The sequence below is a fragment of the Podarcis liolepis genome (assembly GCF_965112155.1).
Source record: "Podarcis liolepis genome assembly, chromosome: 10".
Lineage (NCBI taxonomy): Eukaryota > Metazoa > Chordata > Lepidosauria > Squamata > Lacertidae > Podarcis > Podarcis liolepis.
The window spans coordinates 16,229,300-16,254,715 of record NC_139562.1 but is presented as its reverse complement, the minus strand read 5'-3'; the positions used below and the strand labels follow the sequence as shown (position 1 = coordinate 16,254,715).

Genomic DNA, 25,416 nt, shown 5'->3' with positions numbered 1-25,416 from the left:
AGATAGAGAAACACCCTCACAACATGAACAAGCGTGACGACACGTCCCGCCTGCCAGACATCTGGAAATTAGCCCTCCCCACAAAAACCGACACCAGATCCAGAGGCACACAGAACGCCACCACCAATCAACCACACCAGACCCAAACCCAGACCCTCTCCACAGATAAATTACAGACACCATCCAGTAACCAAACCATAGTGGCACCTCCGGATGCTGCACCCCCCTGCAATCCCTACACAGATCTGGCTGGCACAGGGCACAAAACCACAGCTCGCCCCTATACACGAAGCCAAGCCAAAGCACAACTAAGTGCAGTACAGCCATCTTCCCAGAAAAACTCTTCACAAATTCAAGAGGTCAAGACACGAAGGCTTTAGCAACTAATCCACACCTAATGACCCACCTAAGTGGTACTCAGAATATCACTCAAGAAATCACTCAAGATATCCCTCAAGTAATTAAGGAACAAAAGAAGAAAAGAACACTAGCCTGGGAACTTCCCCTCTGCCCAGAACTTTTGAGGCAATACACCACACCCCTCTACAGTATTTATAGGAACTCAAACACTGAGATCCCGCTCTGTTCCAGTAACAAGAAGCCGAAAGCACCAGCCTGAAGATGACGAGTGAGACCTCGTCGAAACGTCGCCTAGACACCCCAACTTTTACACGGGAAGACACCCGAGGACACCAAAACCTGCATATATATATATATATATATATATTCAGACAGACTGGGACCTGAGAGAGAGGGTTCAAATCTTCATTAGCCGTGAAGCTCTAAGCTCAGGCCTCTCAGTCTAACCTTCCTCACAGAGTTGTTGTTGTCAGGATAAAATAAAGAGAGCCATGTACATTGCCTTGGCTCCTTGGAGGTAATACTAAACAAATAAATGGGGAATATTGAGTTTGTTGGACCTCCTGTCTGGTTTTCATACAGTACCTCAAATTTTGCTTAATCTATTCTAAATCATTTGTCTACTGAGCACGGCTACAGAAATAGCCACAATATGAGTCCAAATAGCAGCCACAAATCCTTCTCCCCCACCCCCGCTCCACATGTGGTGTTAAGCTGACTCATTAATTTGTCATTGTTAGCTTTCATTATCACCGTGTTCAAATATTGCATGTTATTGTATTTTATTATTCACAGACGTGGAAGGAAGTGAGCCACCCCCACCGAGGCCGGCTAAAATGCTGCTTTTTGTTCAGACAAATGATTTGGAACCACCACTAGATGTCCCTCTTTGGCTTTTCTTTTCCTTCGGGGAGGGGAGGCATGCCTTCCAAACTTGTTTTGTGCACAGCAAAAGAGGTGTTGGTTTTTCCTGATCGAGAGAAGTTTTTCTCCTCCTTTCACAGTACAAGAAGCTAGGGCACTCCGTGAAGCTGAATGTGTGACGAATGAGGACAAGGAAGTACTTCTTCATATAGGGCATAGTTAAACCGGATTTCTTTTGGACAAGCGGCTTAAGCAGCTGACCGAGAGCCAGGAGGTCAGAAGTCTAAAGTCAGGAGACACAAGGCTGGAATGTGAATCTGGGAATTGGACATGTCACCCAGGCATAGTCCCAGCCTTTATGGCAGGAATGGAGAACCCGTGGTTCTCCAGATGGTCTCAGACACCAACTCCCATCATGCCCAGCTGGCGTGAGGAATAGTGGGGGATGATGGGAGTTGTGGTCCAACATCATTGGATTGGGTTGGATTAGCCAACCCTTGCAACTGTGCAATTCTATGATTGTATGATCATGTGATGAACCACAAGGCTCCCATCTCTTCTCTGTAGTCTTTCCACATCAGGGGACATTGCCAGCGACTGTCTTGGGAATGCAGCATTGCTGAGAAACCCAGGGAACACTCTAACCGGCCATAAAAGTGATATAGTGGTACCTCGGGTTAAGAACTTAATTCGTTCCGGAGGTCTGTTCTTAACCTGAAACTGTTCTTAACCTGAAGCACCACTTTAGCTAATGGGGCCTCCCACTGCCGCCGCGCTGCCAGAGCACGATTTCTGTTCTCATCCTGAAGCGAATTTCTTAACCTGAGGTAATATTTCTGGGTTAGCGGAGTCTGTACCCTGAAGCTTATGTAACCCTAGGTACCACTGTATATGATTATAGTGTGGCTGGACCTAAAGGGACACCAGGTTCTTCAGGAATTTCCACTGCTGCTTTCCTTGCAACTTTAGGAATCAGCTGATGGGGAGAGAAGAAGAGTTTGGATTTGATATCCCGCTTTATCACTATCCCAAGGAGTCTCAAAGTGGCTAACAATCTCCTTTTCCCTTCCTCCCCCACAACGAACACTTTGTGAGGTGAGTGAGGCTGAGAGACTTCAGAGAAGTGTGACTAGCCCAAGGTCACCCAGCAGCTGCATGTGGAGGAGCAGAGACGCGAACCTGGTTCCCCAGATTACGAGACTACCGCTCTTAACCACTACACCACACTGGAGGTGCACTGACGGTAACATGCAGTCCCTCCATCAGTGAAGACTGGTCCATTTGGGTGAATGGGACACAGTCCCACCAATCTCTTTCTGCTCCTCTTACTTACAACCAGACCAGTGGGGAGCATGGCCTGTCAGCTCTAGCTTCACCTACTGTTTGGGTTCCCTGCCTTCTGCCCTATCAGTCCACATAGACGCCAGCTCCCACTGCCCTGGGCCTTAGTTTAAGAACCCCTGGAGTAAACAACCGAGACTCCATTGCACAGTCCGGTGATGGAATGGCTAATGATGCAGCCCCTTTTAAAGTCATGTTTCTCATTTGGACACCGCACGGCATCCCTATTTGTATTTCATCTCCTTTCCTGGCTACTTTATCTATGTCCTCTCTGGTTGAGTTGCAGCCCAGGGGACATTGTTTTAATCATTTGCAGTTCCTACCTGAACTTCCTTGTATGTATTTAGTATCGCTTTGCTTTGAGACAGGAACATATAGAAAAGGTATTTTTAATTCTCACGGCGGGGCTTGATTACTTAAAAGGCATTTTGTTCCCTTCTGCTTGAAAGAAAACATTCAAAATCTCCTATATTTTCTCTGCAGAAGAGAAACCATGCAACTATTTGTTTGGGCTTTCTAAAACTTTTCTTATCTGAATAGATTTTCACCCAACGAAGCCAGAAAAAAAAAGAGTGACATATCTAAATGAGCAATAGCCTTTATTTATATTGCATTTTGATCTCCCCCTTTCTCCAAAGAGCTCAGGGTAACTTATATTTAACTTCACAACAACCCTGTAAAGCAGGTTAGCCTGAGAAATAGTGATTGGCACAGCATCTCCCAGTACTCTCCAGGGGGATTTTAACACAAATACGTCCAGTCTGAATCCAACACTGACTAGTTACCCAGTAATGTGTTTCTTGTACCAACAAGGGGGATAGGCTAGTTGACCTCTGAGATCTTTCACAGTTCTTTGATTCTCTACTACATCATAGTGGCTCTACCAAGGTTGCAACAGTAATAAGTTTTGGGTTGTGTTATACTTTTGCCATACTCCTGTTTCCAAAACATTTGAAAGAACCGGGAGAACGTTTAGCAGGAAAACACGACTGGTCAAAATGTGACACAGCTCTCTTCAGTGTGGACTAGCTGGATGAAAAAAATGTTTTGATTATATCTATAGAGAGAGGGGGGGGCTGTTTTATTCAAAATTTTAAAGAACACAAACACAAAATAAAAATGTATCTGAAGAAGTGTGCATGCACACGAAAGCTCATACCAATAACTAACTTAGTTGGTCTCTAAGGTGCTACTGGAAGGAATTCTTTTGTTTTTTATTTAATTTTTTTTGTTTCAACTACGGCAGACCAACACGGCTACTTACCTGTAACTAAAATAAAAATGGCAGTAAATAGCAGGTTCAGGAATTGGAGATTTTTGTAAGGACTGCAGCATGTATGTACGGAGGATCGAACCCTTTCTGGTGTGATATGGTCCTAATTACCTTCCCCCACTTACTTTTATTGCTTTTATTTTTTTTTCACAGAACCATTCATGCAAACTGCGCTCACACATTTTAAATGTGATCTGCTTTGGCTGGGGTGTGTGTGTGTGTAGAGAATCACAAAATGATTGTCCACCTTTTGAGCTTCACAGAGCTCTTCTTTGTGGAAGGTTGGCAATAAATGTGGAGGGAGAGGGTAAAAACCCAATGTCTTGGATGCAGGGGTGTCTTGGGCGAGCGGGAATAGCCCTTCCACTTACAGAAGGCAGCCCTCTTGTACCTCATCCCACACCATCATAAGGCATGGAGTTCCATCTGATGTTCACGGGAGCCAACACATTGCTGGCAACAGGGTATTGCAAATATTAATATTGTGCAGCTTGAAGCAATAGGATCAATAACAACTGACTCCTCTTGGAATAAAAATTGTCCAGACCAAAATGTGGTTTCAAAGCTTTACTAACAGAACTTTCTTCGGACAGGCAGAAAAAACAAACCATGATACAGTGGTACCTCGGGTTACATATGCTTCAGGTTACATACGCTTCAGGTTACATATGCTTCAGGTTACAGACTCCGCTAATCCAGAAACAGTGCTTCAGGTTAAGAACTTTGCTTCAGGATAAGAACAGAAATCGTGCTCCGGCGGCACAGCGGCAGCAGGAGGCCCCATTAGCTAAAGTGGTGCTTCAGTTTCAGGTTAAGAATGGACCTCCAGAATGAATTAAGTACTTAACCCGAGGTACCACTGTACATCCAAATAGTTTCATACCACCATGTCCTTGTCCAGGCACAGGTCCAGCTTCTTACAAATATGAAATAACTCCAAACAGACCTGAAATCAAAGGTCTGTCTCTCTCCACAGCCTCCATTGCAGCCTGGAGCTGTTTCCTCTTCAGGAGACACATCAACCCACCTTTATCTTGGATGGCTTGAGAACAAAAGACTCACGCCCAATGGAGATTTGCAACAGATCTAAGTTAGGCACGTGACAGAGCCAGCAGAGATGCATCGACAGTTAATTATCAACCTGGTGACACTTAGAGAGCTCCTAGGTTAGCTCAGTAGAATTTTCCAATGCAATGTGCAGTCAGAGCCATTTTCCATTTTGATGTGCAATTAAACCATTATACTTAACACGAGGAATGGTAGAAGTTCCTTCCGCAAGACCAGAGGGCACCTTTTGCAAAGGACTATAGGGAAAAGAGGGGTGCGGGTGGTGCTGTTGGTTAAACCACAGAGCCTAGGACTTCCCAATCAGAAGGTCAGCAGTTCGAATCCCCGCAACGGGGTGAGCTCCCGTTGCTCGGTCCCTTCTCCTGCCAACCTAGCAGTTCAAAAGCACGTCAAAGGGCAAGTAGATAAATAGGAACCGCTCCGGTGAAAAGGTAAACGGCGTTTCCGTGCGCTGCTCTGGTTTGCCAGAAGTGGCTTAGTCATGCTGGCCACATGACCTGGAAGCTGTCTGTGGACAAACACCAGCTCCCTCGGCTAGTAAAGCGAGATGAGCACCGCAACTCCAGAGTTGTCCGCAACTGGACCTAATGGTCAGGGATCCCTTTACCTTTACCTTTATAGGGAAAAGGCTATGGCACAGTGGTAAGGGTTCCTGTGCATTCAATTCCTGGCATCTCCAGGCAGGGCTGGGAGCGAGGCCTCCATGAATCCCGGGAAAGCAAGTGCCGGTCAGTGTATACCATCCTGAGCAAGATGGACTAACGCAGCTTCCCATGACTGTATGACCTCAGGTCATAGGCGCCGACTCCATGGGGCTTGAGGGGGCCCGAGCCCCCTCAAAAATTCGTTTGGGGGGGCTCAGCCCCCCCAATAATCTCGGGCGGCGGTGGGCGCGTCCGCGGCTTTTATAGGGCGCCCGGCGCGCACCAGCTCAATAACGGGCACCGGCGCGGCGGGGGGCGCCGGGCCGGGGGAGGGGGGCGGCCGGCCTGTCTCCTTGGCAACCCCATGAGCAGCGCCGGCTCCCCCGGGAGGGCCATCCCCCCGCGCCGCCGATCGCCAACACCGCCGACGCTGTGGCTGCCCGAGCCCGAGCCTGAGCCCGAGCCCTACCCGAAGCCCGAGCCCGAGCCAGAGCCCGACCCCGAACCTGAGCCCGACCCGGAGCCCGAGCCCGAGCCCGAGCCCGAGCCCAAGCCCGTCAGTCAGGAAGGAAGAAAGGAAGGAGAAATGGGGAGGGAGACGAGGGAGGAAAATTGCGCGCAGGGTGAAGAAAGGAGAAGGGCGAACGAGACGAGCTTCCAACCCAAAAAAGGGCTGGAAGACTGGGAGGATGAAGGATCGGGAAAGAAAGCGACGCCTTCCCCGCCCGCGACGTCGCCCGCTTGTCATTGGCAGCGCAGCGGGCGCCCAGAGGGGCTGGGCACCGGCGCAGGGCCGCTCCGCAGCCGCGGAGGACAGCTGCGCGGCTAGCAAGGTGTGCCGCGTAGAGCGCGGCCCTTGTGTGGCCCGGTGGCCAGGCAAGCTTGGGCGGGGACCCCCATGCAAATCTAAGACGGGAGAAGAGGGCAGAGCAAAGGGGGTCCCTTCCCCAACCTCCAGCTCTGAGACTTCCCTGAGCCCCAGAAAAGCGAAAGGATTTTCTCTTCTTCTTTTTTTATAAATATTTTATTAAGTTTTCAAATACAAAGTTAGAAACATACACTGAAGAAAAAAGTAAAAGAACAAGAAAAAGAAAAAAAGAAAAAGAAGAAAAGAAAACCAACCATTCAACACATTTTTTATATAGCTAACTGGACTTCCTCGCATCTCCCTTACCCTGCATTCTTTATAATAAAGATATCAGCAAATTATTACCTTGTTTCGTACCTTATTTTGTACTTTTCAAATACTATACCTCTAAATTTAACATACTTTTCATCAGTTACTTATATCTTAAATTAAACATAGTATTACCTTAGATTTTGACCTTTTCTTACTTAAAATATAATTTCCTGTTTCCCAAATCTAATTGCTGAAGCTATAGTTTCCGAATCGTGTAAATTTTTAACATTCATACAACTTATATTGTTTTTGTAAATAGTCCTTAAATTTTTTCCAGTCCTCTTCCGTTGTTTCTTCTCCCAAATCTCGGATTCTGCCAGTCATTTCAGCCAGTTCCATGTAGTCCATCAATTGCGTCTGCCACTCTTCCAGTGTGGGCAAATCTTGTGTCTTCCAATATTTTGCGATAAGTATTCTTGCTGCTGTAGTTGCATACATAAAGAAAGTTCTATCCTTCTTTAACACTTTCTGGCCAACAATGCCCAAGAGGAAGGCCTCTGGTTTCTTGGGAAAGGTATACTTAAACACCTTTTTTAACTCATTATAGATCATTTCCCAGAAGGCCTTCACTTTTGGACAAGTCCACCAGAGGTGAAAGAATGTCCCTTCAACCTCCTTACATTTCCAACATTTATTATCAGACAGGTGATATATTTTTGCAAGCTTGACTGGGGTCATGTACCACCTATAAATCATTTTCATAATATTTTCCTTCAAGGCATTACATGCCGTGAATTTCATTCCGGTGGTCCATAACCTTTCCCAGTCCTCAAACATGATGTTATACCCAATATCCTGAGCCCATTTTATCATGGCTGATTTGACTGTCTCATCCTGAGTGATTTTCTCTTCAACCTGCCCTCCATCCTCTTGCAGAAAACTCTTTGCCTGCCCTGCCCGTATCTCGTTTTTGCTTTTTAATTCCACACACGCACCCTTCGGACTTCGTGGCAATCGGGCGTGCGGGTGCGTTTCCTAAGAGAGTGAGGACCCCCGCCTCCTCCCCACCTGCTCCCTCGCCAGCCAGCCAGCCGCGCGCCCTAGCCGGAGAGCCCCGGCCGTCCCTGTCGCGCAATCGGCTGGATCTCCCTTCAGCAGGCCGTGCTCACAACTCGGCCCAGGGACCCCCAGCAGCGGATCTCCGGCTCAGCTGAAGAATCCGGCAACAAGCCCCCTCCTCCCCAATCGCTCCGCCGAAATATGCTCCAAAACCCCCCAGATAGGCCGCCGGCCGCCAAGTCTAGTGGCGCCCTGAGCGAGGGTCTCTCCCCAACACCGCCACCTCGAACTGCGTTCTCCCGGCTACCTGAGCGAACCAGCGGCAGGACCCCGGTATGGGCCCCCCCAATATTTTTTATAAGTCGGCGCCCCTGCCTCAGGTTGCACCCCACAATGGTGGGCCAAGGAAGCAACATTCGCCCTCTGCTTGTTAATATAGAAGACAGCGGTTATTCAATTGTTCCTGCTGACAGTATTATGTTACTGCTTATATAACGACATGCATGGAGTAACGTATTTGATTTCCTCCCCTCCCGGTAAAAATCCATTTTGAACATATTCTATATATGTATAGCAATAAATGCACAGCAATAAATAACATCCTCGAGACTTAAACATTTTGATATTTACCAGGCGAGGGAAAATTTGCTTTTAACACAAAATCAGTACATAGTTTAAAGCAGCGCTGATTGTTTTGTTTATCACTTTAAAAATGCACAGTTTGGGAGGTGGGGGGGGGAGGGGAGAAGATCCATTTTAAACACAGAATAAATTGCTCTGAGTGGCAGGTCTGGTGGATTATTACCTTCGCTTGCATCCCAAAGTCATTTTCATTTATTAATTGTTTGGGTTATTCTATGTTCTTTTTCTTTCTCCGTCCTACTCCCCACCCCCCTTCTCAAAAATTTACTTGGTATTTACTGTCTCCAGGTTTGAGGAAGTGCTGTTAAATGATTCCATGGCTTGTTTAATCCCTGGACTATTTCAACACACACACACACTGCTTAATTTAACTACAGTATTCTTTCACTTTCTCCTTCACTTCCTCCTCCTCCTTTGTTCTTAATTGTTTTCAGAGTGCTCGACTTCCATTGGGGACTCACTCAGCAAGCCAGACTTCAAAGAACTGTTACAGCAGAACAATTTGGCAATATGCTAATTGGGGTTTCTCTCTCATGAAAAAAGAAAACAACTTTTTCAATGTTGTTTTACAAGGGCCATGTTTTACAAGGCAGAGAAAGTGGCCTTCTGGTCTTGAACCACATCCGCACCGTACATTTAAAGCGATATCATACCACTTCAAACAGTCATGGCTTTCCCTCCCCGCAAAGAATCCTGGAAACTGTAGTTTGCTGGGAGTTTTTCGGAGACCCCTATTCCCAGAGTGGTTTAATAACCCCTCTTCCCAGGGAACGCTGGGAATTAGGGGCTGCATAACAAGTCTTAACAAATAAGTTTCCAGGATTTGGGGGGGGGGGTGAGAGCCATGCCTGGAAGAAGAAGAAGAAGAAGAAGAAGAAGAAGAAGAAGAAGAAGAAGAAGAAGAAGGGGAGTTTGGATTTGATATCCCGCTTTATCACTACCCTAAGGAGTCTCAAAGCGGCTAACAATCTCCTTTCCCTTCCTCCCCCACAACAAACACTCTGTGAGGTGAGTGAGGCTGAGAGATTTCAGAGAAGTATGACTAGCCCAAGGTCACCCAGCAGCTGCATGTGGAGGAGCAGGGACGCGAACCCACTTCACCAGATTACGAGTCCACCGCTCTTAACCACTACACCACACTGGCTTAATAGTGATTTAAATGCATGATGCTGGCAGGTGGGTGGGACAGCCTGGGACAGCTTGGATACCTGACTCCCCCCCAGCTCTTTGGCCAGGGTTGGTGGTGCAAGAGAATACTACTGAATTGAGGGATGATGGCGCTAGGCAATTTACAGTGACCTAAGACCTACTGAAGTGGGCTGCTGGCATGTAAATACTGCATGAGCGTAGGGATGGGCCCTTGGGCTGGTTCATGGGACCTGGGATCCTTGTTGATGCCACTTGTTGAAGAAATGCTGGACCTGGGCAGGAGAACTGCCTCTCCTGCACGGAAGTTAAGAGGAACTGTTTGGGTAGGCCACAGCTCTTGCTGAGATGAAGGCCAGAATTGGGGTTGAGGTAGCTTGAAGAGAAAGGAGCACGGTGTTGCCAAGGGAGGGTCAAATCTGTCAATTTTGGTTCCTCTCGGTTACTCATTTTCCCTTTCATAAGTCCTGTTCTCCACATCAGTTTGCTTAAAAAGAAAAAAAAAAGACATCATGAAAGTTCATCAGCATTTTTGCATGAGTTTGTCCTTAGATACATGTTCCTTTGCAATTTTGCCGAATATACACATTTCTGCAAAGCAAATTTCTCCAGTACAATACATTTTTTGTATGGAATTTTCATCAACGTAGGTTTTTTCAATGCACATGTCTCTGTGGTGTATGCATTTTGGTCCACATTATTCAGGTGGAGAACAGCATTGCAAAATTCGTAGAAGTGCGACTTTCAGAGGACGGCTGAGTTTTGACTGGCATATTGTTTTGGGAAGCGTGAATTAGGTATGTCTGCCTTCAGATGCAAACAGTACTGAATTTCTCCCCTCAATCCCTAGCCTTCCTTGAGAAAAGAAACTCCATTCGCATGAAAGGGATGGCCTCCTCCTAGAGCAGAGGGGCATGTTTGCTTCAGAAATGGTGAGCCTTAAACTCCTCTGCAGTCTTCTGCCTCCTCGCTCCCCGGGTCTGCCATCTTGGCAGTTACCGCTGTTGCCAGATATCTGAGATGTGCTTAAACGCTTTGATGAATGGCCCCAGCTTCCTCTTTTATTACTCGCTTTGAGTATTGGTGACACATATGCTCCTTTACAAGCCCACCCTTGTGGTAATTTCCTTAATGAGAACGGCAATTGGAAGGAACATCTTCTACAAGAAAGAAAATGACACACAAGCTCACTTCTCCCCACCACCACCTCTCTCCCCTTCTCCAGTTATTCATTATTCACAATCAAAAGGAAGAATTAGCTTTCAGAATGATCTCTCCAAAAAGGGGTTATCAGTTTGAAGGAGGCACTTCTGGTACTAGGGGAAAGAGAGAGAGGGAGAGGGAGAAAACTTCAGAAATGAATTGAGTGGCTTACAGGGTAGTTGTCGGAGGCTTATGAGCGGCCGACAGGAATTACATTATGAAGAATTATTAACAGACAAGTCTTGTGGATAACGTATAATTTTATCAGAACAGACATGGAGAATTTGTCCTCAGCGCAAAAAGCTCTGCTTTGTTTAAGGCTTTGAGTTGGGGCGCTGTTGGGTGGTGAGAGCGGCTGGGGCAACCCAGTCAGGTGGGTGGGGTACAAGGAATTAATTATTATACTATTACCATGATGCGTGTGCCCCCATTCCTCCGAGAATAGTGTCACCAGAATATGATTGCAGTGCATAGGAAATGGCCATTGTCTTGGCTCCTACCCAGCACATTTTGGGAAAAATCCATGACTCCTAAGAGTGAAAAACAACCAACAGATAAGATGCAAGTAGACATCTGTGCACAGCATAAAAACCTTGAGTTGAATAAGTGTTTTCAAGGACTATGGTTGGATGAGGAGATGGTGAGGTGCTGGGGTGGCAGAAGGTGGGAGAAAGTGGCTAGCTGGAGAATAAATAGAGAGAATAAATGGTTAGCTAGAGAATAAACAGCCAGGGAGACACCGCTTTTGCTGCATAGGGTTAATGCATATTTATTTTATTTTATTTTATTTTATTTTATTTTATTTTATTTTATTGAATTTATATATCACCCTATACCCACAGGATATGCTCTCACAGACTCTTTTGCACTCTGTTCAGTGATGCATTAGATCTGACTAATTCACAACCTTGTTTGAGCCTCCGTATTGAACCCCCAAAGGGAATTTTCTCCCCCAAAGGACACAGACATAGGCTCTTACCTAGAAGTAAGAAAGAGATCTTTATTCAGGCAAATAGCAGGCTCGACAGCAGGTGTCAAAATTCAGGAATTCAGGAGCAGGGCAAGAACTGGATAGAAGCAATGAAGGTGTCCCAACAAGTTTCCCCATCCCTTCTGCCAAGTTTTTAAAGACAAAGCATGGCGTGCTCATTCACGAGACTCACTCACCTTGTGGGGATATCGGGATTGCAAGCGCATACTTGGTCTGGGAAGGTGGGTCTGCTCCCATTTGTGAAGATGGCACCTGTTTCTAGGCTACCTTTGAAGGTGACCCAGAAACTACAACTAATCCAGAATGGGGCAGCTAGACTGGTGACTGGGAGCAGCCGCCAAGAGCACATAACACCGGTCTTGAAAGACCTACACTGGCTCTCGGTATGTTTCAGAGAACAATTCAAAGTGTTGGTGCTGACGTTTAAAGCCCTAAATGGCCTCGGTCCAGTATACCTGAAGGAGCATCTCCACCCCCATGAGTCTACCTGGACACTGAGGTCCAGCGCCGAGGGCCTTCTGGTGGTTCCCTCACTGTGAGAAGCAAAGCTACAGGGAACCAGGAAGAGAGCCTTCTTGGTAGTGGCACCTGCCCTGTGGAACGCCCTCCCACCAGATGTCAAAGAGAACAACAACTACTAGACTTTTAGAAGACATCTGAAGGCAGCCCTGTTTAGGGAAGCTTTTAATGTTTGATGCATTACGGTATTTTAATATTTTGTTGGAAGCCACCCAGAGTGGCTGGGGAAGCCCAGCCAGATGGGCAGGGTATAAATAATAAATCATTATTATTATTAAAGGAGGCAAAACTGAGCCCTCCTGTTCAGGCTACTGATGAGTCACTCCCACCACCTGTTCAGCCTCCTACCATGGCTGATAAAAGCATCCCCAACCTCAACCTGCCTGCAATCTTACTTGAGGACCATCTACTGTTGGCCTCCCTGCCTTTCACCCTACCTGTCCCAATGAACACCAGCAACCCCCCCCTTTTCTTTGCAGGCCTAACTGGGAATCTGTCTAATGGGGACATGGTTCAGGCATGTGAACTAAGTAAAAATGATGATGCTGATATTAGTTCAAGCCCTCTGACATCCACTAACTTGGAGTTCTGGCTTCTATACAAAGGATGCTGGTTCTGACCCAGTGGCAAAAACATTGGCCAGGCTGTCCCCCCTCCTCAATTTGGTGAGCAACTCCCAACTTGCATGTGGGAAACTGGACAGTCTGCAGTTGAGCTACTAGTGCGAACTGAACAGCCACACTGAAGCTTGACTTCTTTTCTGAAGTGCAGCAGTAAGTTAAATCTAAAGTCGTTACACTGCAAATAGTCTTAACTTTCTTTAGCATTGTTGAGATTCGAAGCTGCCTCCTAGTATCAGCGTTTCAATCACAGCCGAGGAGACTGATAACTTATGCACAGTTCTTTAAGAGCAGTCAGGTAATGTTTGCATTTTATGGATAAATGGATTAGGGATTTGTCAGGCCAATTTTGCAGGTTTCTTTCAAGAATATCACAAATCTATAAATTGTCATATTGCTTTTAAACTCAAAAATGCCATAAATATTTATCTCGGGGAGAGGAGGCATGTTATTTGCAGCTTTGCCTAATCGTTTAAGTATTTCAAATATTCAAAACCACTTGTTATTCAAAAAGAGACAGCTGTAGTGAGAGAGAGAGGGGGGGGGGAGGGTCGGGCTAGGTTTCATTTGGGCCAGAGCATTTCCAGGCAACCCAATGCTGAGTGCCAGAATTTGCATGATGGTCTTGTTAAGGGGCAATGGCATGGAAAATAGTTCAGTTTCTACAATTTTGCCTGGAACAAAATTCCCAGGTGAATCTGGAGGTTCCAACTAGGGCAAATTCCTTGTTGAAAGGTGAGGGCAGTGGCGTAGCGTGGGGGGTGCAGGGGGGGCCGGCCGCACCGGGCACAACATCTGGGGGTTAGGGTTAGGGGGCGCAAATCCACGGGTTAGGGGGCGCAAATCCATGGGTTAGGGGGCGCAAATTACTTGCCTTGCCCCGGGTGCTGACAACCCACGCTACGCCACTGGGTGAGGGAAGTGAAATGAGTCTTGATAAAACTAGGAAAATGTATTGGAGGCTAGTAAACAACATCCTTGGTGTGTGTGTGTGTGTGTGTGTGTGTGTGTGTGTGTGTGTGTGTATGGACTTCCCTTGGTGACTCTTGCCACATTGTCCTGAATTCTTGTCTCCCTGCTATCCCAAAACAGGAACTCCAGCAGGCCATTTTATGAGCCTGCATTGTGATTGGTTGCTCACAGGCCGGGCAGGCTTGCACAATGTATTTGTGGTATCCATATTTAGCAAAGAGGTGTTCGCCACTGCACCACCACCAGTGGAAACTGCTGCACCAGCACAAAATCCCGATTTCTGCCCTCCTGCTAGTTATGGTAGTCATGCAATCTGTTCCCCTGTTAAAGAACCTGACCTCATCTTGGTTTAAAAGTTTGTATGCTAAAATGGCCTGCACAGTGTTGATCTTGGTTTTCCTGCAAGATTGAGGGCTAGATGCATTTTCTTTTCGAGAGAGAGAGAGAGAGAGAGAGTCACATTTCATGCTTTATAACACTATTGCTAATCTGCAAATTTTGGCCGCATCTGGGATCATTTGTGAACACAGATCCACTGGGCTCTCCAAGTTAACTGCTCACCGGAGTCCAAACACACCATGCAGAAACTCTTTAGGTGGCCGCACATTAGTTACTGTATGTTTCCAGAGAAAACAAGATGTTTTATTGCTTCATTATTTGTTATTTATAAAGCTGGGCAGGTCCTTTCCCATGATTCATGCAAGATTATTGTCCGTCTGGCTCTGGCAGCTCCCCCATTACACTATGTTAACATATTTCAATAAGTAATCAATTTGGCTTGCCGTATGCTATCGGAACGCAAGTCCCATTACTTGCACCATATTTATTTTGGTTGATAGGTTGTCCGTCTTAGTCTCAGGCTACCCTTTTTGCATTTGCCATTTTAGGATAAAATACTTAAAAGATTTGCATTTAAAAAATGAACTCAGGGATTGGACCGCCTCCAGACAAAAACAAGTAATTATGTCATTTGTATTGCAAAGCAAGAGCGGCTGTAAAACATCAGCACACTTGGAGGGAAAAGAGAGAGAGAGAAGATTGATACTCTCAAGCACTCTTACATTACATGTGAAATAAGAGGCACAGCAGGGGGAATAAACTTGCTAGGTAGGTTGACATATGAGTTCCTTGCAATCAGGAGTACAGAGAAGGGCAGTTTTGTGGTTGTCCATAGCATAATCAAGAACACAGGATGGAATTCACAGTTGTGCTATGGAGATTGCTGCATCAGAGCAAGCATTTCTGCTCGTCAGATGGAACAATTGCCCCTCCCCTCATCTCACACACTGCATTGAGGGTCCTCAAACAGTGTCCGGGCGGAAATCACTGAAACGTATCTGGACGTTGGCAGCGTCGACAACTTTGCTCAACATTTTTCTGTCCTGGATTTTCACTATTTGAAATTTGGGGGAGGTGTGTGGAGGTGCACAGGTGAAGGGGGGAGTCCCATTCTGCAAGCCAACACAACAACTTTGTTGAGTGTGGCCTGTGGATTTTAAACTTGGCTCTTACCAATTCAATTTGAACAAGGAGATAGTCTTGTAGGGCTAAGAGAGACTCCTTTCTAAAACTCTGGAGAGCTGCTCCCATTCAGAAGAAGAAGAGAGAAGAGTTTGGATTTGATATCCCGCTTTATCACTAACCAAAGGACTCTCAAAGCGGCTAACATTCTCCTTTCCCTTCCTCCCCCACAACAAACACTCTGTGAGGTGAGTGAGGCTGAGAGACTTCAAGGAAGTGTGACTGGCCCAAGGTCACCCAGCAGCTGCATGTGGAGGAGCGGAGACACGAACCGGGTTCCCCAGATTACAAGTCTATCGCTCTTAACCACTACACCACACTGGCTTTCTTACATTCAGTGTAAACACTACAGAGCTAGATGGACCAAGGGTCTGACTCAGTAGAAGACAGCTTCTTATGTTCTTAATAACTCTAATGCATAATAATAATAATAATAATAATAATAATAATAATAATAATTTGACTAATGCCAATAAAGAAGCAGAAGAAGCAGAAGGCATCTCCAAATTCCATGCAGAGTTCACTTGCATTCAAGTTCCGATTAGAGTAGTGGCATCAAACTCTACTGGAGGGTAGTGCATACATAATAATAATAATAATAATAATAATAATAACAACAACAACAACAACAACAACAACAACAACAATAACAATAATGATAATGATAATTTATTATTTATAACCTGTCCATCTGGCTGGGCTTCCCCAGCCACTCTGGGCGGCTTCCAAAAAAATATTAAAATACTGTAATACATCAAACATTAAAAGCTTCCCTAAACAGGGCTGCCTTCAAATGTCTTCTAAAAGTCTGGTAGTCCAGACTTTCAAGACCGGTGTTATGTGGTCCTGGTGGCCGCTCCCAGTCTCCAGTCTAGCTGCCGCGTTCTGGATTAGTTGTAGTTTCTGGGTCAGCTTCAAAGGTAGCCCCACATAGAGCGCATTGCAGTAGTCCAAGTGGGAGATAATCAGAGCATGCACCACTCTGTCGAGACAGTCCGCAGCCAGATAGGGTCTCAGCCTGCATACCAGATGGAGCTGCCCTGGACACAGATTTTTACACCCAATGAAAAGTTCTCAGTAGTGAATCTAAAGGCAGGGCTTGGCCCTCATTGCTCAGCACATGCCTGAATATCCTGTTTTTTTGGTCTGGCACTCTGGCGCAAGGACTTGTGCCAGAGCGCCAGACCAAAAGACCCTCACTCTGGTGCCCGTCCTGGATTCACTAGTGAATTCTAGCAGGGAAAGTAGTTTGTGATGCAGCCCCTCTGCTGCTATTTAAATCATTCTTAGAAGTCCACACCAGTGAACACATACAGATCTCCCCGTTGTGCTTTTCAAAATCATGCCCACCCACCCAATAATCAGGAGCATTGTGTTCATTTGGTTTGCTTCTTCTCCTGGTAAATTGTGGTCTCATCACATGATAATGCCAACCAATCAGGGTTAGTATTCTGGTGCCTTTCAGCTCGGCATCTGGTTCTTTTGTTTTGGTGTTTGCCAAGGGTGGGTGGGTGGCGGGGAGCTGTTCAGTTTGCTCAGCCTGGAGAGAACTTCTCTCAGCACAGCTGAAGAATCAGAAAGAGGTTCCTATCTGGGCGGAGACACATCTGATTGCTACTTGCCGGAGTCATTTTAAAACGGGAGCGAAATGAATCAGACAGACAAGACACACTGTGGAAAATGAAAAGTTGCATTTATATTATAATTCAAATTGGGTTTTTGTGTGTGAATCTCCAATGTTTTCACGCCGCACCCATAAGGAATCCAAATGCACAGGAATAACCAGTTACAGAAACTAAGGGGAAACTAACTTGGCACTTTTATTAATGAAAATATTCAGAAAATCAATTTTTCAACAATTCACAGCCAAGTCTAATCTTGAATAAGGAGGACTTTAGGATTTAGCCAACAGTTTTAAATTGCAGAAGGCCCTGCTCTGTTTGCCAAAGGTCTTGCGTGAATATGAATAACTGTGATTCAATCCCATTCCTGTCTAACGATTTTATTGATATTTGTCTTGCCTCCATCTCCTTTAAATTAAGGTTTGGGGCCCTTTCTCCTGGCCACAAAGTTTGCATTTGGGAGGGGCAGGCTGTTCTCCTATTGGCATAAGGAGATTTCCATTGATCATTTCCTTTAATGCATTCAGTCTTTCCCCCTCCCCTTCCCACACCTCCCACATTAAACCTTGTGCAACATCACCAAAGATTTATTGTCAATGATTTATTAAAATGTAATCTGCAGGTTAGTCTGTATCATAAAATGAAATCTGTGGGCTATCTTGGTATAAACGTGCACCCTACTTTGTCAGAGAAAACAAATGATTAAATCTTCATTAGTATGGGCAGAATTTGATAATGAATTTTTTTAAACGTCTATTATGATCCCTCCCCAAAACCCTCCAAAGTATTAGGATACTTATAGAGTAAAGCAATACACTGGTTAATTATCATTTGGGAAGCACAATTCTCCTTAATGGTTACTTCTCTCCATCCCACCCCCCCTCTCCAATCCTATACTTTAATTTGAATTAGCCAATCTTGTTTAATTTTTCCCTAGGAAAGGTTTCCGCTTGCCCTAGCAATATTATAGTTGCTAATTCAATTACACTGAAATAGTTTAATAGAAAATATAATTGCTGATTCATACAGAATACCCATTAAGGAAGTGCAAAGGCTTTTACCTCCGGGTAACTGCATATTAGTACTTTGGGGACTGAGGCAGGAACACTGGATAGGAGAAGGTGCTGGCTGATCTCAAATTGTTCATCACCTGCCTCCCAAATAATATGAATGGACCCAAACTAAATGACCACTCATTACAAGTTTCAATTTAGGAGCTTGGCTGGGGTCAGCAGATTGCTTATGCTGATCGCAATGATTTGAAGTTGTGATTACCATAAGCAATTTAAATTTTATTGATCCAACCTTCTGAAAGTTGTAATTGAGCATAGATGTTGGGCCTGTGGCTCTCCAAACTAAATTGTACTCTGAAGCCCTTGCTGGATTACTGGAAGAATCAATAAGCAGTCAGTCACGTTAACAATGAAATAGCTCCATTAACATACAGCACTATTGGTGAAACTTTATTTAGGAAGGGTGTTGCGCTCACTTCATTGTTTTATCAATGAATCTCCGTTGTCGGGGGCTAAAGTATTGCTTTTGTTTGTCTAATGAATTTGTGTTCTCCTCCTCCTACTCACTAACCATCATCTGCAAATCCAACGTTATATTGCAAAGATTTCCCCTTTTTTTGGGTGCATAACAAATAGCCCCCATTGCTTGGAATTGTGGTTCGCCCCTTGTATTGCCTTGGAAATAATTCAGGACTTTCAGTGTAAACTATACTATTAAAGTTTGCTCTAATTCAGCTTTCTCCTCTGCAGGACCATTGATTGCGCTGGGGCTGCAATTTATGTGATTTTCGGCAAGCCAATAGTGGACTGGTCGCTCGTAGATCATTTTCAGGCCTGCTGCCTCTGCACATCTATGACTTCGCCAAAGATGCTGTCCTGACCATAAGATGAGACTCCCAGTCTTGTACCATTACGGGGTCCTTGGACTTGAGGTTGGAGCAGGGGATAGAAAGGGGAGAACTGAAAGTTTCCAGTTTGTTGAATGAAGTACAGTGGCACCTTGGTTTACAACCATAATCCGTTCTGGAGGTCCATTTGTAAAGCAAAACAGGTTGTAAACCAAGGTGCACTTTCGCCAGTGGGGTCTCCAAAATTTTTTGTTCGTAATACAAAAAAGAAAAAGGGTTGTAATCCAAAAAAAAGGTTGCAAACCGGTACACACAATTCCTGGTTTGGTGTGTTTGTAATCCAAAACGTATGCAAACCAAGACGTATGCAAACGAAGGTACCACTGTACTTCAGCTACATTAAGTAATGATGGAAAACATACCAATTAAAATAGGGATGTCCCATTCCATAATGACCATTTTACTATTCATAGCCCACACATCTTACTGGGTTTCCCCAGCCACTCTAAGCAACATACAGTGGTACCTCGGGTTAAGAACTTAATTTGTTCTGGAGGTCCGTTCTTAACCTGAAACTGTTCGTAATCTGAGGTACCACTTTAGCTAATGGGGCCTCCTGCTGCCGCCACGCCACCGGAGCACGATTTCTGTTTTCATCCTGAAGCAAAGTTCCTAACCCGAGGTACGATTTCTGGGTTAGCAGAGTCTGTAACCTGAAGCATATGTAACCCGAGGTACCACTGTATATAAAAACATAATAAAACATTAAATATTTTTTAAAAACACTTCCCTATACAGGATTGCGTTCAGGCGCCTCGGGGTCAGATAACTCCATATCCTTCAACATTTCTCCAATGAAAATAGAGACATCCTAAGCAAAAGCGGGGATGCAGGTGGCACTATGGGTTAAACCACAGAGCCTAGGACTTGCCGATCCGAAGGTCGGCGGTTCAAATCCTTGCGACGGGGTGAGCTCCCGTTGATCAGTCCCAGTTCCTGCCAACCTAGCAGTTCGGAAGCACGCCAACGCAAGTAGATAAATAGGTACCGCTCCGGCGGGAAGGTAAACGGCGTTTCCGCGCGCTGCTCTGGTTCGCCAGAAGCGGCTTAGTCATGCTGGCCACATGACCCAGAAGTTGTACGCCGGCTCCCTCGGCCAATAAAGCAAGATGAGCGCCGCAACCCCAGAGTCGGCCATGACTGGACCTAATGGTCAGGGGTCCCTTTACCTTTAAGCAAAAGCAGGACATTCCGGGATGATATCAGAAACTGGGGCACCTACAGGGATGTTCCTGGAAAATAGGGACACATGGAGGGTCTGGGATAACCTGCAGCACATCTGGCTGGGGTTAGTGGCATCCCTGGGCAAGAAAAGCAAGGTCTGTGAGCCAGGCTATGCACAGAGTCAGATCTACATTCCTGTTTACCTTTCCTGTACCGTGCAACAGGAACATTGGAAGCTCCTAATACTCAGCCAAACTGTTGATTCATCAAGGGGCTGTGTGTTCTACAGAATTATCTACACCTACAGACATTAGCCTGGCCTCAGGCATGATACGTCATATCCACCCACCTCATCTCCCCCAGGTTCCTTAGATTTCAGTGTATATTGCTGACATAGTTTCAAGAATGTTGTCACACTCATAAGGACTAGAAATTCGTTTTTTTTTTTAAAAAAAAAAAATACAAGCTCAGATTTCTCCGGAAGTGTATGTGTGCACCCTTACATTCTGTGCCCTTTCTGCGCTGTGGAATTATGGCATGCAGAAAGCGCTCAGCAGATTGAACTAAACACAGCAAAGTACTTCTTTGTGAATTCTGTGGGATGTGATATGTAAGTAGCAGTCAAGTACAACATTCCTTGTTTTCCTAGAGTGGACATGTGGGGGAATGTTTGGTCCAGCCAGTCAAAAACTTCCTGTTTCCTCATGGCTGGGACATACTTCCTTTGCATGTAACTAGAGGTGGGTGTGTCCTTACCTGTCCAGGTTACAAAAGGGACAAGGCACGCAGCACACTCTCTCTCTTTGACTTCCTCCGTCACTGGAGCAGCTTTTTGCTAGAGATGCTCTGTTGGCTTCCAGCCAACAGAGGACACTGGGATTATCCCCATATGGGATAGCTCCACATGTATATACTTTGTAACTAAGTCTGCCTTCAGGGATCCATCTGTGAACTGAATGTGAGTAAACTACTTTTATATACTTTACACAAGATTGTGGCGTGTTTATTCTTTTAAGAGGGATATAAGGGAACTTACTAGGAACCTAATAGTGAGAGGCTTACACAAGCCTGCAACTAACTACCTGCTATGCGTTTAAAAGGGGAATGTTAAACTCTGCTAAGTAAAGGAACATGTTAGCACAAGTTAGGAAGGATATTAATAAACAATATATCCTCTCCTGCCTCCCTGAACATTCCCACAAATTCATGAGACTTCCACACCCAGAGTGTGAAGTTTTTAGGTCATTTCTACAAGGAACTGTAACCAAATGGAGTGGGGGAGGTGGAAACGAACCAAAAAAAGAAAAGAAAAGAAAAGCTTTTATTGGGAGCCCTTTTACACTAAAAACAATTAAGTTTTGAGATCCATTTAATTTTTACTTGTTTTAAGCACCGTCATAAACATCTGCCATCTGGTGCAAAAATTGCTTCATATGGCAGGTGGAGATTTATTTTAAAGTTCTTTGTCTTTCATACTTTTCCCGGCTGCATTTTCCATCAGGATAATTTCAACTTGCAGGTATTTAAATAGCCATTATTCGCTATAATGGAAGAGGCACAGTTAAAAGGATACACTCTGGATAACTGCTTTCATTTCACCATCAGAACACGTTGCTTTCAGTAATGGTGTGAAGCAGGTATCTGTGGTTTCCTGGCCTTCCGCCTCCAACTACGGCCGGGGTTCTGATCTTTAAAAGGCACAGTAAAACTGCAGTGACAAGTGGTGTCGGGGAAACCTTTTGTTCCAACCCACCGTCGTCCAGATTATAGCACATCATGAAAAGAAAACAGGAGCAAAATTGAGCGATCTGCAGATCAATGGGGAAGTTGTAAGATGATAATATTTTTGATTGCCCATTTTGGTAGAAATGCTTAATGGGCCTCTCCCTCCAATCAACAGGACATAGCTCAAATACAAACAAGTCACGGAGCAAGATCTAAGCCTTGGTTTTGTTAGTTACTGGCACATAAATGGAGAGTATGTGTTTGGAGGCTTTTTAATGTGAGCTAATCCCTAGCATAGGGACATGGGTGGCGCTGTGGGTTAAACCACAGATCCTAGGACTTGCCAATCAGAAGGTCAGTGGTTTGAATCCCCGCGATGGGGTGAGCTCCCGTCGCTCGGTCCCTGCTCCTGCCAACCTAGCAGTTCGAAAGCACGTCAAAGTGCAAGTAGATAAATAGGTACAGCTCCGGTGGAAAGGTAAACAGCGTTTCCGTGCGCTGCTCTGGTTCACCAGAAGCGGCTTAGTCATGCTGGCCACATGACCCAGAAGCTGTACGTCAGCTCCTTCGGCCAATAAAGCAAGATGAGCGCCACAACCCCAGAGTCGGTCACGACTAGACCTAATGGTCAGGGGTCCCTTTACCTTTACCTTTTTAATCCTTAGCATGTTCTGCAAGACCTTCACTGTGTTACATCTCCAGACTCTTTTCCAGTATCTGGTGGGCTAATGATGCAACAAAGCAACACTTGTTAAGCCCAGCATCAGTGAATGCCTTTGGGCAAGCTGCTAGAAATCCTCAAATCAGTTCCACTGCCATTTAAATTTCCCACAATTCTCCCAGTGACATGACAAGGCTGAGTGACATGGACATGCTGAGCAGGGCCACCCTGTCCATGTCACAGGAGCATGACGGTCAGTAATCACACAGCTAACTCTTTGTTAGCAAAATCATGATCCCCACAGATTTGGTTGAGTGATCCTCACAGACTAGGCTGAGGCCTAATGAGCAGTTCATTTCTGGTGGTCTTACTCCATTAAAATCAGTTGCCAAGACTGAAAGTCCCCACTTCCTCACAGCCACCTAAGTCCTCTACTCTCCAGGGCTTTTTCCAAGCAATCGGAGATTGGGCCTGCAGGCAACTAACCTCTCCTCTACCCTTTTCATGGCTCTTATGGTTCTGGGAGACCAGGGGGCAGGAAGCATTTCCTGAGGTACTTCTAGCAGTATAACAGACATAGGGGCTCACCACACCCTTCTTAACTGGTTTGGGATTCTTCTCTTCCTAGAAGAATACTCCCCTCCTGACTGAAATGAGACCCAACCCACACCTCTACTTCTCATTGAAACTCAGCCCTCCAGTTAACCTCTTCCTGATACTCTCACAAGACACTAAAAACTGTCTTCCTATCTAAGCTAAGAGACTCCTTTCCCTATGTTATGTACTGAAGTTCTCACCCTGGGCCAGCAGGGGGATACTGTAGCTAGTTATGCAAATAAGGGATCGAAAGTGACGTTCAGTGATTGGATAGTTACAGAAAGTTGTTACTGTTGCCTTGTAGTTGAGCTCTATGTAAGTAGGCTGACTGAACCCTTCAGTTCAGTTCTGTTCTGGCCTGTGAATAAACAAGAGCTGTTTGAAGAATCGCTGTGTCGTCTGATATGTTCACCCACAACTTAACACCCTAGCTTTAGATATGTCCCTCAGAGTGGATGCTATACACACAGATTAGAACCAATGCTCTCTCTTTTCCCCAACCCTCCCTCCTCAAAGCTTTCTTAAACCATCTCTTCAACTATCTCCCCAAAACTATTTCCTAAACCAGGTATTCCCAACCTTCGGCCCTCCAGATGTTTTGGATGACAATTCCCATTATCCCTGACCACTGGTCCTGTTAGCTAGGGATCATGGGAGTTATAGGCCAAAACATCTGGAGGGCCGCAGGCTGGGGATGCCTGTCCTAAACCATCTGAACGCTCTCTTAGAAACTGCTCCTTTTATCCCTCCCCCAAAGTGCTGTCTCCACCCCTCTCTGGCTTGGTAGCCAATCAGAGAGCAGCTCCAGCACTCTGGTGGAATTCCAAGGTACTGCATCACCCGACTCTGGTCCATCACAGCATCACTCAGCAGGTAGAGGCCAGAGGCAGTCAGCTGGGCAGAGGGTTTATCTCCACCCAAGTCAACCCCAGCCCAGCCTGACCTGGCACAGAGTGGTTTTAGATTGCACCCTTAGTCTCTCTCTTTCTTGCTTGCAGGTTTGGTATCGGAGCTGCTGATTGAGAAAGTTGAAAGGAAGATTTTTCCAGTCCCCTTTAATAACCTTATTCAGGAAATCAGCCAGAATTTCCCTTTCAATCAAGGCAATAGACTTGTCGGGATAATATATTGTGCACGTGAATTCCTTTGGCTGAGTAAAGCTGCATGAAGAAGCTGCTCTAATTTGCACTGTTTTTATTGCCCTTTGATTTGGAGTGACCATGCTCTCCAAGGCGAGAGTCAAAGGAAGGGGATGATGGGGGGAAGAGAGAGAGAAGCTGATTAGTTTTCACTGTGCCTTTTATGCATCTGAATACCTTAATCAAGTCCCTTCTAACTTTTCTTCAGTTGGGTTTTGCTGTCTCTCAACATGCTTTATGTGACATGAATAAAGTACAAATTGCAACACAATCTTGGCACTTATGCATTCTCTTTTTTTTCTCCCCCTGGGGAAAAAAAATACAAATAAAATCATCCCCTTCGCCTTCACTTGCATTCCTTTTGTGTTTGTTTTCAGCACTGATTCCCGTGATTGTGTTTACTGGCATTGAATGTCGAAGCAAAAAAGCGGAGGAATATTCTCAGAAAGCAAATGGGAATTTGTTAATGTAAGTATTTGTGAGGGGCTGGAGAGAACCCAACAGCAACCTTGACTCTTGCATTTCCAACCACTCATCGAATCACGGACAAGGAGCATTCGCATAACCCTGCAAATCAGAAAAAGCAGCTTGAGCTTCTTCAATCAAACCTGTAAAGATTGCAGATATACAATACAGCTCGTTCCATCTAGTGGGGCTTCCTGGGGTAATAGGTACTTCTGCCTCTTGTGCTTAAGACCTGGCATGTGACTCAGTTTCTGATTTATTTCTTTAACATATACTGTGCCCCCTCATCTGAATCCTGGCAAGATGGAGGCATAGTGGGTGGGTCTCAAGCCTGGATAACTACTCAATTACCTGCTTTGGGTATACTTCTTCTGAAAGGGCTGGTTCATAATCTGGGGGTGTTCCTGAATCAATCTTTGGCACTAGAGGCCCAGATGGCCTCAGTGGCTAGGAATGTCTTCAGCTTCCAGACAATGATAGTCTGACCACTGTTGCCCATTCAATGGTAACAATTTTAATAATCCTCATCCATTTGTTGTGACAGTTTATTCTATCACGTAGTTTGCCACCCTTCACAAAGCATCTTCCAGAAGCCCCTTGAGGCTTGGTAACCTATTGTGTCACATGATGCTGGAGAGAAGCAGAAAGAAAGAAAGAAAGAAAGAAAGAAAGAAAGAAAGAAAGAAAGAAGGAAGGAAAGAAAGGATTCTGCATTTATGCCATAATCTTGCGGGTGCATGAAATGCGCCCAGAGCGATGGCATTCTTAATGTGCGCTTA

General features: G+C 45.4%; 1 long non-coding RNA gene across 1 annotated transcript; it reads left to right on the top strand.

The window, feature by feature from the left end:
- The first annotated feature begins 22,740 nt into the window (after positions 1-22,740).
- Positions 22,741-24,521, top strand: LOC310688190. Its single transcript, XR_014516798.1, has 2 exons — positions 22,741-22,989; positions 24,032-24,521. It is a non-coding gene; the product is annotated as an uncharacterized lncRNA (long non-coding RNA).
- Positions 24,522-25,416: the final 895 nt, after the last annotated feature.